Source organism: Sciurus carolinensis, unplaced genomic scaffold (assembly GCF_902686445.1).
Source record: "Sciurus carolinensis unplaced genomic scaffold, mSciCar1.2, whole genome shotgun sequence".
NCBI classification, from domain to species: Eukaryota; Metazoa; Chordata; class Mammalia; order Rodentia; family Sciuridae; genus Sciurus; species Sciurus carolinensis.
The window spans coordinates 39,757-56,621 of NW_025920487.1; the positions used below are offsets into that span (position 1 = coordinate 39,757).

General features: G+C 34.8%; 2 pseudogenes; both read left to right on the forward strand.

The window, feature by feature from the left end:
• The first annotated feature begins 971 nt into the window (after positions 1-971).
• On the forward strand, positions 972-3,807 carry LOC124975781 (SUMO-activating enzyme subunit 2-like; annotated as a pseudogene).
• An 8,879-nt stretch (positions 3,808-12,686) lies between these two features.
• On the forward strand, positions 12,687-13,813 carry LOC124975780 (protein DEK-like; annotated as a pseudogene).
• Positions 13,814-16,865: the final 3,052 nt, after the last annotated feature.

Genomic DNA, 16,865 nt, shown 5'->3' on the forward strand with positions numbered 1-16,865 from the left:
CAATATGGCACTTGTTAGTAAATTGATCTTACAGTGGAGGATTATTCTATGTGAAATAACCCAGACCCAAAGCCAAATGTCAAATGTTTTCTCAGATAAGGAAACCTATTTAAAAATAAGTGGTAAAAAGGGAGAGAGTAAGGAAAAAGTGGGAGAACATTCTATGAAAATAGGAGAAAGATTGGTGGATCAAATTAAGGTGATGGATTGTGAGAGAAAAGGGATGAGATAAGGTAAAAACAGTGGAAAGACTATGACTTAACTTTCCCTTGGACATATAAATATAACAAAGTTAAACTCAAAATCTTGTATATCCATAAGACACTAATTAAAATAAAACATATAGGTCCGTAACAGAAAGATCATAAAAATTACAATACAGGAGGGTAAAACAGAGGAGGGGAGAGAATAAAGAAGTATGATAGACTGAATTAGAGCAATTTATTCTAAGTTTTATCTGTTAAAATATATAATATATTTTAATGTTATATATAACAAAAAGAAGCAATAAATAATGCTTTCCTTAGAAAATTATTAACCTTAATTATTTATAGCTATAATTCTCTAATTCAAAATTAAAAAGGAAGTTACAGCCCAGTAAATATATGCCCCACATCCACACACCCCACTCAAAAGAAAGTCAAAAACAAAATGCCTGAAATTTGATCAAAAAATTGTGGGCTTAAATCCCTCTTTGCATTTAAGGAATTTTACTGTTTGTGAGTCAGCTGTGTTGCCTTCAAATGGCGACTGCGACTGCAATACTTATAAAGATGGCATTTTTTATGATAATAATATGTACAGAAATTGCCCAACATTATGTGAGTCATAAGTGATTTCTTAATGTATTGTTTTCAATTTTAAACATTTTACCCTTCATTTCTTGCATTTCAATTATAATTTTTAGTGTAATTTTAATTCCTGTTTTAAAGTAAAATTTGGCCTCTGCCATGGCTAGTGAATGTCCTGCCATGGCACTGTCTCAGGGGCTTCCCTGGGAGCTGGCTGAGGCCTTGGCTGGGAGCTAGGTGCTGGTGGTGGGCGCCAGCAGCATCGGCTGCAAGTTCCTTAAGAACCTAGTGCTCACTGGCTTCTCTCACATTGACCTGATGAGGAAAGTGAGATGCAATGGGATTTAGGAATTTACCCTGGGTCATGAAGCAAGTGGCAGGACTCCTTTGGGGCTGGCGCCCCTCTACTGAGTACAGCATAGATTGATCTGGATACTATTGATGTCAGTAACCTCAACAGGCAGTTTTTGTTTAAAAAGAAACATGCTGGAAGATCAAAGGCACAGGTTGCCAAAGAAAGTGTACTGCAGTTTTACCCGAAAGCTAATATTGTAGTTTACCATGACAGCTTTACAAACCCAGACTATAATGTGGAATTTTTTTGACAGTTTATATTGGTCATGAATGCATTAGATAATAGAGCTGCATGAAACCATGTTAATAGGATGTGTCTGGCAGCTGACATTCCTCTTATTTAGAGTGGGACTGCTGGTTATCTTGGATAAGTAACTACTATCAAAAAGGGTGTGACCAAGTGTTATGAATGCCATCCTAAGCCAACCCAGAGAACTTTTCTTGGCTGTAAAATTCATAACACACCTTCAGAACCTATTCATTGCATAGTTTGGGCAAAGTATTTGTTCAACCAATTGTTTGGGGAAGAAGATGTTGATCAAGAAGTGTCACCTGGCAGAGCTGACCCTGAAGCTGCATGGGAACCAACAGAAGCTGAACCCAGAGTCTGAGCATCTAATGAAGATGGTGACATTAAACGTATTTCCACAAAGGAATGGGCAAAATCAACTGGATATGATCCAGTTAAATTTTTTACCAAGCTTTTTAAAGATGATATCAGATATCAATTGACAATGGACAAACTATGGCAGAAAAGGAAACCTCCTGTTCCGTTGGACTGGGCTGAAGTACAGAGTCAAGGAGAAGAATACAATGCATCAGATCAACAAAATGAACACCAGTTGGGTCTGAAAGATCAGCATGTTCTAGATGTAAAGAGCTATGCAAGTCTTTTTTCAAAGAGCATTGAGACTTTGAGAGTTCATTTAGCAGAAAAAGGGAATGGAGGTGAGATCATATGGGATAAGGATGACCCATCTGTGTCGCCACCCGCAGCAACAATTGTGTGGGTATTTATCAGAGGTGGACTGAAAATAAACTACTTTTCATATATTCACTAATTTATAGAGGAAGAGAAACTTTGAGAGAAAGATAGGCTTTGCTTAGAGGAAGAGAAACTTTGCTTATCAGGAAGAGAGATTTTGCTTAGAGGAAGAGAAACTTTACTTAGAGGAAGTTTTAGAGAAAGACAGGCTTGCTACACTTATCAGAGATCTGTTTCTTCTTAGAGGTGCATCCTGCATCCTGTGAACTAAAGGGTGCAACTTAGAGGTGTGTTCTCAGTTCTCCACTCTACGATTTGCCTTCTGCCGCTGCCTACTGCTTCCTACTGCTAGCTGCTGCTTCTCTCTGCTAGCTGCTTCTTCTAGCTGCTTCTTCTCTCTGCTAGCTGCTTCTTCTCCTAGCTGCTTCTTCTTACTGCTGCTTCTGCTTACTGCTGCTTCTTCTCTCTGCTAGCTGCTGCTGCTTACTGTTGCTAATTGCCTTCCGCCTACTGCCCGCTTATATTCCCTCCAGGAGGTGGAGGGCAGGGCCACGCCAGTTGAGATCAGGCAAGGAGCCATCTGCCCTATCATGACAAAGGTCAAAATGAGCAGGCATGAGCAGGAGCACTCGGGAACACCTGTGCACGCGTTGTGTGCATGGACTTAATTGAATACGGCCAATGATAAATCACCTGGGTGTGCTTATGTTAATCAACCTCCTCACTGCCGATGTGATCAAAAAAACCTCCAGTTGGTTGCCAGGCACCATCCCGGCGCAGCCCACATGGCACAGTCCCCAACACATCTGCAATGGATTTTGTCACTTCTGCTGCAAATCTCAGGATGCATATTTTCAGTATGAATATGAAGAGCAAGTTTGATATAAAATCAATGGCAGGTAACATTATTCCTGATATTGCCACTATTAATGCAGTGATTGCCAGGTTGATGGTGTTGGAAGGACTGAAGATTCTATCAGGAAAAATAGACCAGTGTAGAACAATATTTTTGAATAAACAACCAAACCCAAGAAAGAAGCTGCTTGTGCCTTGTACACTGAATCCTCCTAACCCCAGTTGTTATGTGTGTGCCAGCAAGCCAGAGGTGACTGTATGACTGAATGTCCACAAAGTGACTGTTCTCACCTTACAAGATAAGATAGTGAAAGAAAAATTTGCTATGGTAGCACCAGATGTCCAAATTAAAGATGGGAAAGGAACAATCCTAATATCTTCAGAAGAGGGTGAAACAGAAGCTAATAATCATAAGAAGTTGTCAGATTTGGAATTAGAAATGGCAGCTGGTTTCAAGCAGATGATTTCCTTCAGGACTACACTTTATTGATCAACATCCTTCATAGTGAAGACCTAGAAAAAGATGTTGAATTTGAAGTTGTTTGTGATGGCGCAGAAAAAGTGGGGCCCAAACAAGTTGAAGATGCTGCCAAAAGCATCACCAGTGGCAGTGATGATGGAGCCCAGCCTTTCACCTCCACAGAACAAGAGGAAGATGATGTACTCATAGTTGATTCAGATGAAGAAGGTCCTTCAAATGATACTGATGTCAGTGAAGAGAGAAGTTGCAAGAGGAAATTAGATGAGAAGGAGAATGTCACTGCAAAGAGGTCACGTACAGAACAGATGGAAGAGCTTGATGATGCCATAGCATTAGATTGAGCAGAAACCCTCTTACTACATTAGTTCATCTGCGCAGAACCATATTGTTTGTTATGTCCTTTGTTCCAAAGGGAAAATAATGACAATGGTGACTTAAAAATGATTCTGCTCCCTTTGAAAGCATTCATTTCACTAGAACTATTGGAACATTGAGGTATGCTGTATTGAAAGTAGGAGTATAGTTTTAAAACCCTTTGAACAAAGTGTGTGCATAACCAGTTATGAGATGAAACACCACAATGCATGTTGCCTTTTTAATGTAAATACCCTTAGGTATTATTTAATAGTTCAAAAATATTGTGGTTTAGTAAAGTTGATACCTGGCTATAAATATTATGCCTTTATTTTTGGCTAGAAGAAGAATTACTTTTAGCCTAGATCTAACCATCTTCATACTCTTAACTGACTGAAACAGATTCAAAGAAATATCAAGTGCTATGCATTGAAACTTGTTTTTAAATGTTAATTGGCACTATGTATATTAATGTAAAACAATGTTAATTTACTCAAATTTTCAGTTTGTACTGCCTGGTATGTCTGTGTAAGAAAACCAATTTTTGTGTATTATTACAATTTCAGGTTATTTATATTTGATGTTTTGTTAAAATCAAATAATGAATATACTGTATACTTATGAACCAAATAAATGGCATCTGTATACTTGTTTTAAAAATAAAGTAAAACTTGTTTGAGATTCCCTCAGTTTTTTAAACATATTAATTTTGTTATGAAAAACTGAATTATATTTGAAAACAAAATCCAAAGTACTTCTATGTAACCATTACAAAATTTCCCCAATAAATTCATGGTTATATGAGCTTTCTAGAGCAACATAAAGAACAAAATTGTGCCTTCATTGATCATTTCTTATGTCAAAGTACATGATCACCTGACTCCATTTTCTGGGTCTGCATTGTCCTTACCATCATGATAGAACCAATTGTCACAAGAAATTTGTTGACAACGTGGCAACCAGGAACACACTTTTAAAAAGCTTGTTCAAATATCCCTTGAAAAGCTCATTCAATGATAATGATTACTGGTGGGGCATGGCAGTAAATGCCTCCTGTAATCCCTGCCAAATGGGAGGTTAAGTCAAGAGGATAATGATTTCAAGTCATCCTCAGTAACTCAGTGAGGCTTTAAGCAAGTTAATGAAACCATGTCTCTAAATAAAACATATAAAAGAGCGGGGATGTTACTTGGTGGTGAAACAGAGCTGGGGTCAATTCCCAGTACAAAACAAAATATTTTAAAATTATATTTTTGGAGCTTTTCTTCATCTTACCATATCTATGTTTATTTACAAAATATTAAATTTTATGCTTCTTTTATTTTCTTTTATTTCTTTCTGTCTGATTTGGTTATTTAGTCTGATATAATTTGCTTAACATCTCTACTTTACATAGCAACAAATTCTCAACATTCTGTTATTTACACTAATATGTTATCCTGGCTTGGAGTTATCCATTATTAAATCTGTTTGCCTGATATTTATAGAATAAAAAATTCTTTTTTAAAATTCAATTTCCTTCCTTTTGTTAAAGTTTAATCTTCAAAAGATATTTATTTTATTTGTCTTGTTTTATTTTACATGTTTACATAACAACTGAAAAGTAGTCCATGTTTCATATTTCTACTCTTATAATACTATATTTTACAACAGGTGAATTCTTTCTAAATCTTTGTGATTTTATTTTGGTACAGAACAGTAAAAGAACAAACCCTGTCCTCTGACAGTAACACTCCCCCATACATATTAACCTCCTAATTACAGGAATCCACTAATATTTGATCTTTCATGGAAAAGGGGACTATGCAGATGAGAAGAAGTCAAGGATTTTAAATGTGAAGATTGTTCTAGGTCATCTGGTCAAAGTCAAGTTTATCACAATGGATTTTATGAGATGCAGCTAAGAAGGCAGTGATCTGAGTGGACCTGTGACCATGGGAATAGGTATTTGGCTGATACTTAATAAATATTAAGAACATGACTAATAAGTAGTGATTGCAGGAAGCTCTGGAAAACTGTAGGGGGAAAATATAATATGCTCAAGTTGAGCATTCAGATAGGAGCAGCCCTGCTGTCACCTTGACTTTAAGTCTCAAGTTCCATATTGTGCTTTTGAACTCAAAAACAAGATAATACACATATTTTAAATGATGAATTTTTGGTAATTTTCTATGAACTCAGTAAGAAACCAATACAATAAGAACAACATTTGCCTATTGATGAGATGTTGTATGCATAAATTGTTATGGGGAGCAAATTAAGAACAGACTGATCACCACTGAGAAGTACAAATTTGAGAGTCTTTATTAAGCCAACAGGCTAAATGTCTATTGGGAGAACAGCCTCAACCATAGGGTTGCAGGTGTTTTTATATCATAAATCAGTCAATTAATCATAAGTGTCTGTTGTTATGATTCAAAATTAAAAACCAAAATCATGATAACTGAAATAATCAGCAGAGGAGGAAGAGTCAAACAACCCTACCTAAGTAAAAACTAAAGAATGTTTACTTACACCCAAACAATCATTATTGACATCCCTGTTAACATGGTACATTGTTTAGGAAAATTAGGAATCAAAAAGAGAACAATTTTTTATTATACAAGAATTTTTATTTTGTATATTTGTATTGCTAAACATGTCATGCTAAGTAACTGAGGAGGGGTATTCCCATGGGAGAAAGCTAAAAAAAATGAATGGTGACAGAGGTGGGGCATTCCCATTGGAGAAACATTTCCTACATAACATGGAGTCTCAGAGCAAAATGGAGTCTCTTTGGTCATTACCTATATAGCCTGACCTGTAACGTTTCCATAGAGTCAAATCTGTCAGTCCATCACAGGATGAGATATTCTTAGAATCAACTCCAAATTCCAACATTCATCTCAACCAGTTCTACATACTGTAAATGGTATTTATGATACATAGGCATTATTTCCTGAGTCAAGCATGATTCTGAGCCTGACCACCTCTGATACTGTCATATCTTCACCACTGTGGAAATTTGGTAATGAAGTGTTCATAGATAGCTAGAAAGATTATCTTTCTTTAATCTATATGAATATACACCAATCTCTGATTTTGGTACCAAGTGCAGTGAATGAATGTTGAAGTTAATGATAGAACATCCAATGCAAAATGGGCATCTACTCATTTGATGAGCTTTAGAATTTCTGCAGTACTCTAAATATGACCTGGATCCCTGAACTCTGTGATGTCATCAATAGGTTATAATGCACTGCTGAGACCTTAGTGATAGTTAATGTCTGAACAATCAAGATGTACTGAGCACTACTCAGGATCATTATTTAGTGGAGAGATAGCCTAGGTTCAGTTTATATATTTTCTCTTTATTTACATATTTTATTCTTAGTCATCATCACATAAGTTTTGGAGAGTGGAGATTCTGAGAAAAGGTATCCTGAACTGAGTAGCCCAATGAATAGAAGGCAAAAGAGGAACTATCTGAAAAACTTCTTCATCTCTAAGCCTGTGAGGAAATGAAAGGGTATGTGTTTTCTTCTTCTATGAACCTAGGATAACTAGAACAGTCTTCTACAAAGAAAGATGGGAGACTTCTAGTTAGTTGGAGATGAGTGAAGTATTGAGAGATAAAAAGATCAAGGCAAGTGACTTGGATGGAAAAAGGATGGAAAAAGGGAGAAAGAAATGTTTTTCTTTTTCCTGAGGTCTTCTTTGAACACAAATTGAGAAGAAAGCAAACATTCAGATGATGCCCCTGTTTTCTCTCTACCTTTGTACCTAGGCCACCTGCACAATGACATTGTGTATCAGTCAATTTCATTTCAATAAACTTCTTCATTTTTAATTTTGTAAAATATTGTGTAAGTTTTCTAATAGTGATTTTCTCATTTTTTGAAGATGAAAGTGGCTCTGAGAAATGAAGGAAATAATAGAAAAAGAATAGAATGTTAAATTCTACAAGGATGTATATATACCATGAAATACACACCTGTGTATAATAACTGCTTATTTTTCAGGCTGTAATATATAAATGTAGGAAATCTTATGTGGAATTCAAAGAAAACAAAGGGCATGAATACACAAACACACCTAACTAACCTTATCTAAATTGATATAACATTTGACTCTTCCTAAGATACGTGAGAGTGGTAGAAATATATATATTCACAATAAACAAAAAGCTACTGTGTTCGGTTCATTTTTCAGTGGTGGTAGTGAACAAATTGGACCCAATCCTAACATTCCAAAGTCTGGCTCATATTTCTTAGTGCAATCTGATAGTTCAAACAAAAATTTCTAAAACTTATCCAATATAGTCAATGATAATTTGGACTCACTTGTTTACCAATACTCAAATGAAATCCTGAAGTGTGAACTTTCTTTGTGCACATTCAAAACCAAACGTATTGAAGATGCTACTGAGTATGAGCTGAGATATGCCAAGTATATACAGCTAACCATATCCATATTGACACATGTAACTCAAACACATAAATAGACCAGGGAAAGATACATTTACAATCATTGTTTTTACTTATTTTGTATCAAGTGCAATTATTTGCCTATTAAAAAATTACCGTATACATTTGTAGAAAAAGCCTAGGCGATAGTAATTATCCTGAGAAATCTCCTTATCTCTTAAGTAACAATTCATAACAGAGAAGAAGATGGAAAGAACATGTGTTCCTCATGGTATAATTTATTTTTCTTGGACTTAGGTGGTAGATATTTTATCATTATGATCACCCCATTCAATGCAACCTTGGACATAAACATTCCACCAGACAGTAAGAAAAGAAAAGAGCATGGAGAAGTGTGGAATTTGTATAGCCCAATCTGGAATTGGCATATATCACTTCCACTCCCTTTCACTTAAAGAGAGTCTAATAACATGATCACAGCTAAATACAAGGAAACTTGATAAATGTAACTTAATACTATGTCCAGGTTGAAATAAAATATCTAGGAGTTTCTGAAAATTTAACAAATAAAACTGTGAAAATAGTCATCCATAGCATGCATTGACATAAGAAATATTGCTATCCATTAGTAGAAGAACATAGATTTTTATCCACACAGATGTAAACTATGCATGTTCACTGAATACACCAGTGAATAGACTGTTACTCTCTACCTAAGAATAATAAATATATATAAACAACATACAAGAACCACAATACTTACTTGAATTTACTTTCTTGGTAAAGCTGGATATATTAAAAGTTGTTTAGGAATGAGCCAGTCAAATTCATGTTAAATTGTCTGAAGTTTATGAAAGCAATAGCATTATCAAACAGGCTCACTGTTGTAGGAACTTCAGGAATGATCTTGACTGACCCAGTCCAAGAGCACACCACATTCATATATTTTCATAGGTGATATGATTCCATTATTTCTCCCTAGACAAATCTACACTCCCTACTTTCTTTTTTCAATTCCCAACAATCTATCAAAAACATATTAGTTCTCTATGCTTAATTTTGTTATTTTTAGATAAGAAATTATTACTTTGTAGATGAACCTAAATTTACCAACCCTTTCTTAACTTTATACAATGAGTAATAAATCATATAAAATTTTTTCTAGTTCCTCTTATTCTCTAAATGTTAAAATGTCATCCATTTCCCTTATGATTATAGACTGCTCATTGCTACTGCTTTTGTTACATGAAACAAATGAGTGCATTTTGGACTACACATAAATGGATATTTTGACTGAGAATTTGGATCTAGACATTGATTTTTACATTCTCACATTCTTTGTTCCCTTTGATTAAAAAAGCATAATTGCTTCAGTCTCAAAAAGAAAGTTTTATTACTTTGAACTTCTAAAGAACATGAAAATTAAAAACCCACATACTGTATGCACCAAAACATTAAAGTTTTATTCACAAGAAAGAAAATCAATAAAAATAAATACGTCTCAAAAAACACACAAACACAAAACAAAAACATCATTCCTACTCAAACATAACTATCATATTCATATTTGTAAACACCCATTCATACACCCGATTTGCCCAGTATGCTCTGAAGTTATACAGACCAAGTTCACTCTTTCACACAAACTTTTCACTTCTGACTGTGAATTACATACATGGCAGAAACTTGCATAAAGGAAGTTTACATTCGTGAACATTTAAATAACGGGTGCTGTGTTTGAATAACATTTTGAAAAGTAACAGTGACATGAGAACATGAATTTTATTGATTTAAATAACCAAATTTTATCAACATTTTCATTCGAATTTTTGAATCTCCAGAATATGAGAAAAAAGATAAATAGAAGTTTAAAAATAAGGAGAAGATAAACACATATATTAACCAAGGGTGGTGGGTTTGAGGAGTGTTGCTGGTAGGGTCTAGTTGGAAACACCAAGTATTGAAACATTCCATTTCCCTGTCTGAGTCAGAGCTAAATGTACAAAACAAAATAAGTATTTGTGGGATGGGTCAGAAAAGCAGTGAGGGGTACAAATGACAGCAGGTGAACCACTGTTTTAACTGATAGAATTGTCCCTGATTGACTTCTAGATTTTTCTCAGGTAATTTGTACTTCCTGCTATGCAAAATTTTACTGGAGACAAGGAACTGTAGTGTGTGGGCCTCCAGGGTCTATGACAGCAAAACAAAAATTGACAAAAATTGGAAATTTTTTCCTACCACATAAACTTTTTCACTCTCAGTAATGAAGTTTTACTGGATTATATGTAGGCTATTCCAAATGAAGGAAGTCTAATCCAAACTCCTAAACAGTGAAAAAAGTAATCATAAAAGTTTGCTTATTGGCAATACATGCAATTTGCTTTCTGTACAGTTATGGGCATTATCTTATTTTAGAACTTAGCACAAGATATTCAGAAATAATTGTTTAAATAAATCCTTAAACTCCCAATACAGATTCATACTTGTATCATTTTCTTTGAGTTTCAAACATACATATGTTTATTCAAATCATGTGTATTCTTCAGAGGACATTGCTTTGGTCCTGAAGAAAATGGTTCATTCTTGTGACTCCTCTTTCTATATACACACTTTTTTATGCTTACAAGGAGAAGAGTATAACAGCAATGACTAGGTAGAGCAGATGATTTGGAATCAGAGCATATCTGATGAAACCCACCTTAGCACCTCAGCTCAGTCTCAAGTAAAAAGTTGTACCTTAGACCCAGTTATAACTTCACCTACTCTGTCATTTTTTTAGTCTATCTTTTGTATCCCATCAACAGGACCTCATCAAAAATCGCCTTCCATTTTCCTGAAATGAGACAGACATCATTATATATACATGATTATGTGAATGGTTTGTGTCTACATTGTGTACAGTCACAGAAACGAATAGTTGTACCCCATTTATGAACAATGAATCAAAATGCAGTCTGTAAAAGTAAAAATTTAAGAAAATTAAAAAGAATTAAAAAATAGCATTTCATATTATGTTGGAAAGGGGAGAAATTATTTATTTTTTGTAGAAAATGTCATATGAAATAGAAGAGGTTAATGTATGTGTACAGTGTACTCAACTTGTCAGTGAGACCTAAATGTTGACAAAAGTTAAACCATGCCTAGTATTAGACCAATGATGTATGTAAAACATAGAAGACACACGAATTTTTATTCAAACATCCTTCCAACATTTCTATAGACAATGACTTGCCAAATATGAGTTAGCAAACTTTAAGTACAAAGCATGTAACTACAAGGTAGATCCTTCAAATAAAAGAGAACGTTTTAAATTTTAGAATGGCATATAATTACACAATTTTGTTTGATGGCCTATTAGTATGTTTAAGTCTACATAGGATATAAGTCCATAACCAAAGCACCATCAAAATTCTTAAAAATTAATTAAAATTTTAAGAATTAGTAAAATCACTCTAAAAATTTTGAAACTGGAGATTACCATGCTACATGATAAACCAATTCCAAAATATAAAGGCCAGAATTCTCTCTGATATGTGAATTCTAACACACAAAAAGGGGTGGGGGAATAAAAGTTCATTGGACTAGCCAAAGGGGGATAAATAAAAAGGAGGGTGAAGGAATAGAGAATTCCTTAGAATTAATCGGGCATAATTTTCCTATGTTCATACATAAATATACAACCAATAAAACATCACACCATGTACAACCACAAGAATTGGATCCTAATTAAAATGTTACACTTCATGTATATATTATATGTCAAAATGAACTTTATTGTATATCTAAAAGAATATAAAAGACTTGAACCTAGATATAATATGTGCAATCATAAAAACTGCTATGCATGTGAATTTTTTATTTTTTTACCAGGGATTGATCTCAGGGGCACTTGGCCACTGAGCCACATCCCTAGCCCTATTTCTGTATTTTATTTATAGACTGCCTCCCTTTTGCTGAGGCTAACTGCACTCATGACCATCCTGCCATGGCCTCCCAAGCCATTGGAATTACAGGCACACAAAACTGCACTTGGATATGCATGTGAATTTTTACAACCACTTTTGAAATCTTTGGTGTTTCATGTAGAGATGGACATATTCTTCTGGTGTTGCACAATGAGTCGTTCTTAGGCATGTATGTAGGAAGAATGTCTACGTATGCTTACCATGCAAAAGACTAATTACTGTGGCATTATGTGCACACTGGAAATAATTCAAATTATCTATTAGTAATGAATGGTTAAATAAAATAAACACCATTACTTTAAATGGAATGCAACACAAAAATTAAAATAAAACACAGTCACATTAAAAAGATATGTAAGAGCTGCGCACAGTACAAGCGTCACGCCAGACAGCGGCCTGCAGCCGGCGGGTTGGCATTGGCCCCGCCGCCTCCCGCAGCCGCCTCGTGCTCTTGCACGCCAGGCCCGCGGCGGCCGCCACCTGTGGTCTACCATGTCCACCTCTGCTTCCACTGTGGACGGAGACAGAGCCCCCGCCCAGCCCACGTCTGAGACAGAGCCCGAAGGCCAGGCCCCAGAGCAGAGAGCGAAGAGGAGGAGGAGGAGGAGGACAACAACGACAAGGAGGATGAGGAGGAGAAAGAAAAGAGTCTCATGTAGAAGGCAAGAGGGAAAAGAAAAAAGTAGAGAGGTTGACAGTGCAATTGTCTTCCTTACAGAGAGAACTATTTACAATCACACAAGGAAAGGGGCAGAAACTTTGTGAAATTGAAAGGATACATTTCTTTCTGAGCAAGAAAAAAAAAAAAACAGATGAACTTAGAAATCTACACAAACTGTTTTACAACACACCAGGCACTGTGTCCTCATTTAAAGAAGAATGTGGGGCAGTTCAGTGGCTTTCCATTTGAAAAAGGGAGTATTCAATATAAAAAGAAGGAAGAAATGCTGAAAAAATTTAGAAATACCATGTTAAAGAGCATCTGTGAGGTTCCTGATTTGGAGAGATCAAGTGTAAATAGTGAGCTAGTGAAGAGGATCCTGAATTTCCTAATGCATCCAAAGCTTTCTGGCAAACCATTGCCAAAATCTAAAAAAACTTCTAGCAAAGGCAGTAAAAAAGAATGAAATAGTTCTGGAATGGCAAGGAAGGCAAGTCCTGAAATTCTATCTGATGAACCTAGTAGTGACGAAGATGAAAAGGAAAACAAGGAGGAGTCTTCAGATGATGAAGATAAAGAAAGTGAATAGGAGCTACCAAAAAAGATCTCTAAAAAATAAAAAGCGAAACAGAAAGCTACTTCTAAAAATAAAAAGTCTGTAAATAGTGTAATCGTTAAGAAGGCAGATAGTAGTACCACCAAGAAGAATCAAAACAGTTCCAAAAAAGAAAGTGAATCTCAGGATTGTTCAGATGATGAGCCTTTAATTAAAAAATTGAAGAAACCACCTACAAATGAAGAGTTAAAAGAAACGGTAAAGAAATTATTGGCCAATGCTAACCTGGAGGAAGTCACAATGAAACAGATCTGTAAAGAGGTATGTGAAAATTACCCTGCTTATGATTTAACTGAGAGAAAAGACTTCATAAAAACAACTGTAAAAGAGCTAATTTCTTAAGATAGAGGACAGAGACAGATGACTCCTTCCCATAGATTTGAAGATCTGATTTATAACATTATACCAGCAAAGAGAATGTATTTCCTTTTCTAAATCCTTATTAAGCATTGTGTTGGTAGGACTTTTATCTTGAGTGTTATATAAGTCAGTTGGGCATTTTAAATTGCATTTCTATGCAGTTTTTAGTTAAAATCTTGCATGGCAGTAATTGTTCCTTGCTTTTATAGCTGTATTTTGTACATTTTGGATTTCTTTATATAAGGTCATAGATTCCTGAACTGTGTAAGTTTTAGTGCACTTAATATTAGATTGCTTAAGACATATTTTAATCAAGTAGAACAAAACTATTATAGCCAGCATTTATACATGCAGACTTGCAGTGTTTACTATGCATTTTTAATACACATCTCTTCTGTCAGTGTGAACACTCAGTGGCAGTGTGCTTATCTTTAACAAGCTACAGCTGGCCAGGTGACTAAATTGGAACTTTTCTCCTGCATGTGTATATATGTCAAATTTTCAGCATGACAGAAATGACAGATGTTATTTTTGTATTTTTAAAAACCAATTTGTTGTACATAAAGTTTTTTTATTTCTTTTGTGCAGATCAGTTTTTAAATTCAACATAGGTAGATATCTTTACACTCGTAAACTATGAAATGTCAGAGTTTGGCGAGACGGTGTGACAGCAGTGGAAGTCAGAATTCAGTGACTAGTTAAAATCTTGCATGGCAGTAATTGTCTAGTTGTGCTTTGCCTCCAAATTGTCATCTGTTTGTAGTTTGTGTTAATTCTGCAAAAGTATCTGTGGATGCATTTTATATTAAGGACAGACCAAAATCAACACATCAAAGCTTCAAGAACTTTGGGAAAGGGTGGGAGTAAGTACAAGCACATGTGGCTTAGAGTAAATGAGCTGATTTTTTATTAACTGCTTTTGACCATATAAAATGCTGATATTTACAGGAAACCTGGCCATCTTCATAATTATGATAAAAGTACTCGGTATAATGCCAGAAGATAATGTGTAGGTAATAGCAGTTATCTCTGAAAAAGAATTTCTCAAAAGTAATATTTTTAACATTTAAAAAATGTGGAATCAGGGTGCTTGGGTTTTAAATTTTGACCAATCAAGATTCAAGGTGATCAACATAGGGACGGTTCCTAGTCCCATCCATGACACTCCCCCTACCCCCAAGATCCTGTAATTGGGATGAAACCCAGGGGTGCTCCAACACTGAGTCACATCCTCAGCCCTTTTGGAGACAGAATGACACTAAGTTGCCCAGACTGGCCTCAAACTTGTGATCCTCCTGCCTCAGCCTCCTGTGTAGCTGGGTTTACAGGCTTTCATCACCATACCCAGCCCACTCCTGAATTACAAGACTTAAATTTTTTTTAATTAATGGTCTTAATCAGTTTAAACATGCTGCCTATGAGATATTTGATGCACCAATTGAGTGTTTAAAAATCTTTGCATCATAGAAATGTATATATAAATGATTTAACAGGTATTTTCACAGGTTTGTTTCTTGATAAAGTCAAGACATTAGGGAAAGATATACTTAATAAAAGTGAATGGAATAAGCAACTAAATGAGACCTAAAAATTGGCCTTTGATTTTAAATATCTGTTCTTACAAACCTTGTCAATAAAAATTAAAGTCGTGTTTTAAGTCTCTTGAAAAAAAAAGTATATGTAAAACTTGTGATTCTCATCATGCACTTATTTAGGCATAATTTAGAAGCTTAAGCTCCATATGTCTTAAATCATAGGCCAGTCTGTTAACTTTATGGTAATGAGTGTACTGTATGACATTCTTCTTATCCTGGCTTGCCTCATTTAGTTTTTCCTCAAATTTTACCTGAATATTTATGTAACTGGAGAAAGAGCGATGATTGATCACATAGTAATCTCAGAGTTTTCATTTAAAATACTCTTGTGGTTAGATAATTACACCAAGGCAGAGTTTAATTTATGAAAAAAATTTAAATATGACAGTTTATTGAACACCTTGGAACTACAAGCCAAATGTTTATTCTTTTTATGAGAAGGAAATTGTTACTACATTTATGCTAAAAATAGATATCTTTTAAATAATTCATAAGAATATATATTTTCAAATTTTAGAAGGATCAAAGAGGAAGAAAAAGTAAATATTTCAACATTTGTTGATAAAAGCATACTGTACTGAATTAGATAACACATCATTTTTATAATGAATTAAGCCAACTTTACAAAAAAAATTTATTTTGCTCACAGATGTGAATATTCTATAGCATTGCACACCCACCTCATCTCCAGTAAGGGTTCTCTTGGTTGCATTGAATCAGCATGGAATACAATAGTGTGAGCACAAATCAAACTTAGTGTAACAGCATCATTCAGGAGGCCACATTCAGTTGGAGAAGGTTCAAGATTTTATACTAACTGTCTCATAAAAAATTACCAAACTATCATGATAAATAAATCAATTATTTTTTAATAAAACAGCAACAATGACCTAAGAAACTCCCACCTACCCCCACCTTTTAACACAAAGAATATCACATTACCACATCAGGGATCATGTTCTGACCCACAAAACTTACAGGGATGATAAATGTATCATATGCAAACCATAGAATTCTGGCAATTATCTTTCAAGATTTTTATTTCTCACACAACAAAAAGCTTTTGTTTCTTCTCCAATAATCACAAAATTTCAAATATTTTCAATATTACTCAAAAGTACAAGAGTACTGGGTGCTCCAGAAAAAGACTATAATCCCAACTGAGAAAGGGGGTCTTAAATTTGAGACCAGTCCAAGCAACTTAGTAAGACCTTATCTCAAAATTTTAAATGATAAAATTGATGTGTACATAGTTCAGTGTTAGACTGTCACTGAGTACAATTCCTAGTACTGAAAAATAGTGCAATTCCAAAAACCCCTCTTAGACTCAAGGCAAGATATTTATGTATGTGCATGTTTTCATTTATGTGTATGAACCATGAAAAAATGACAAAAAGTAAACATTCTGATTCAAAAAAGTAGAAATACGGAAGTAGAAA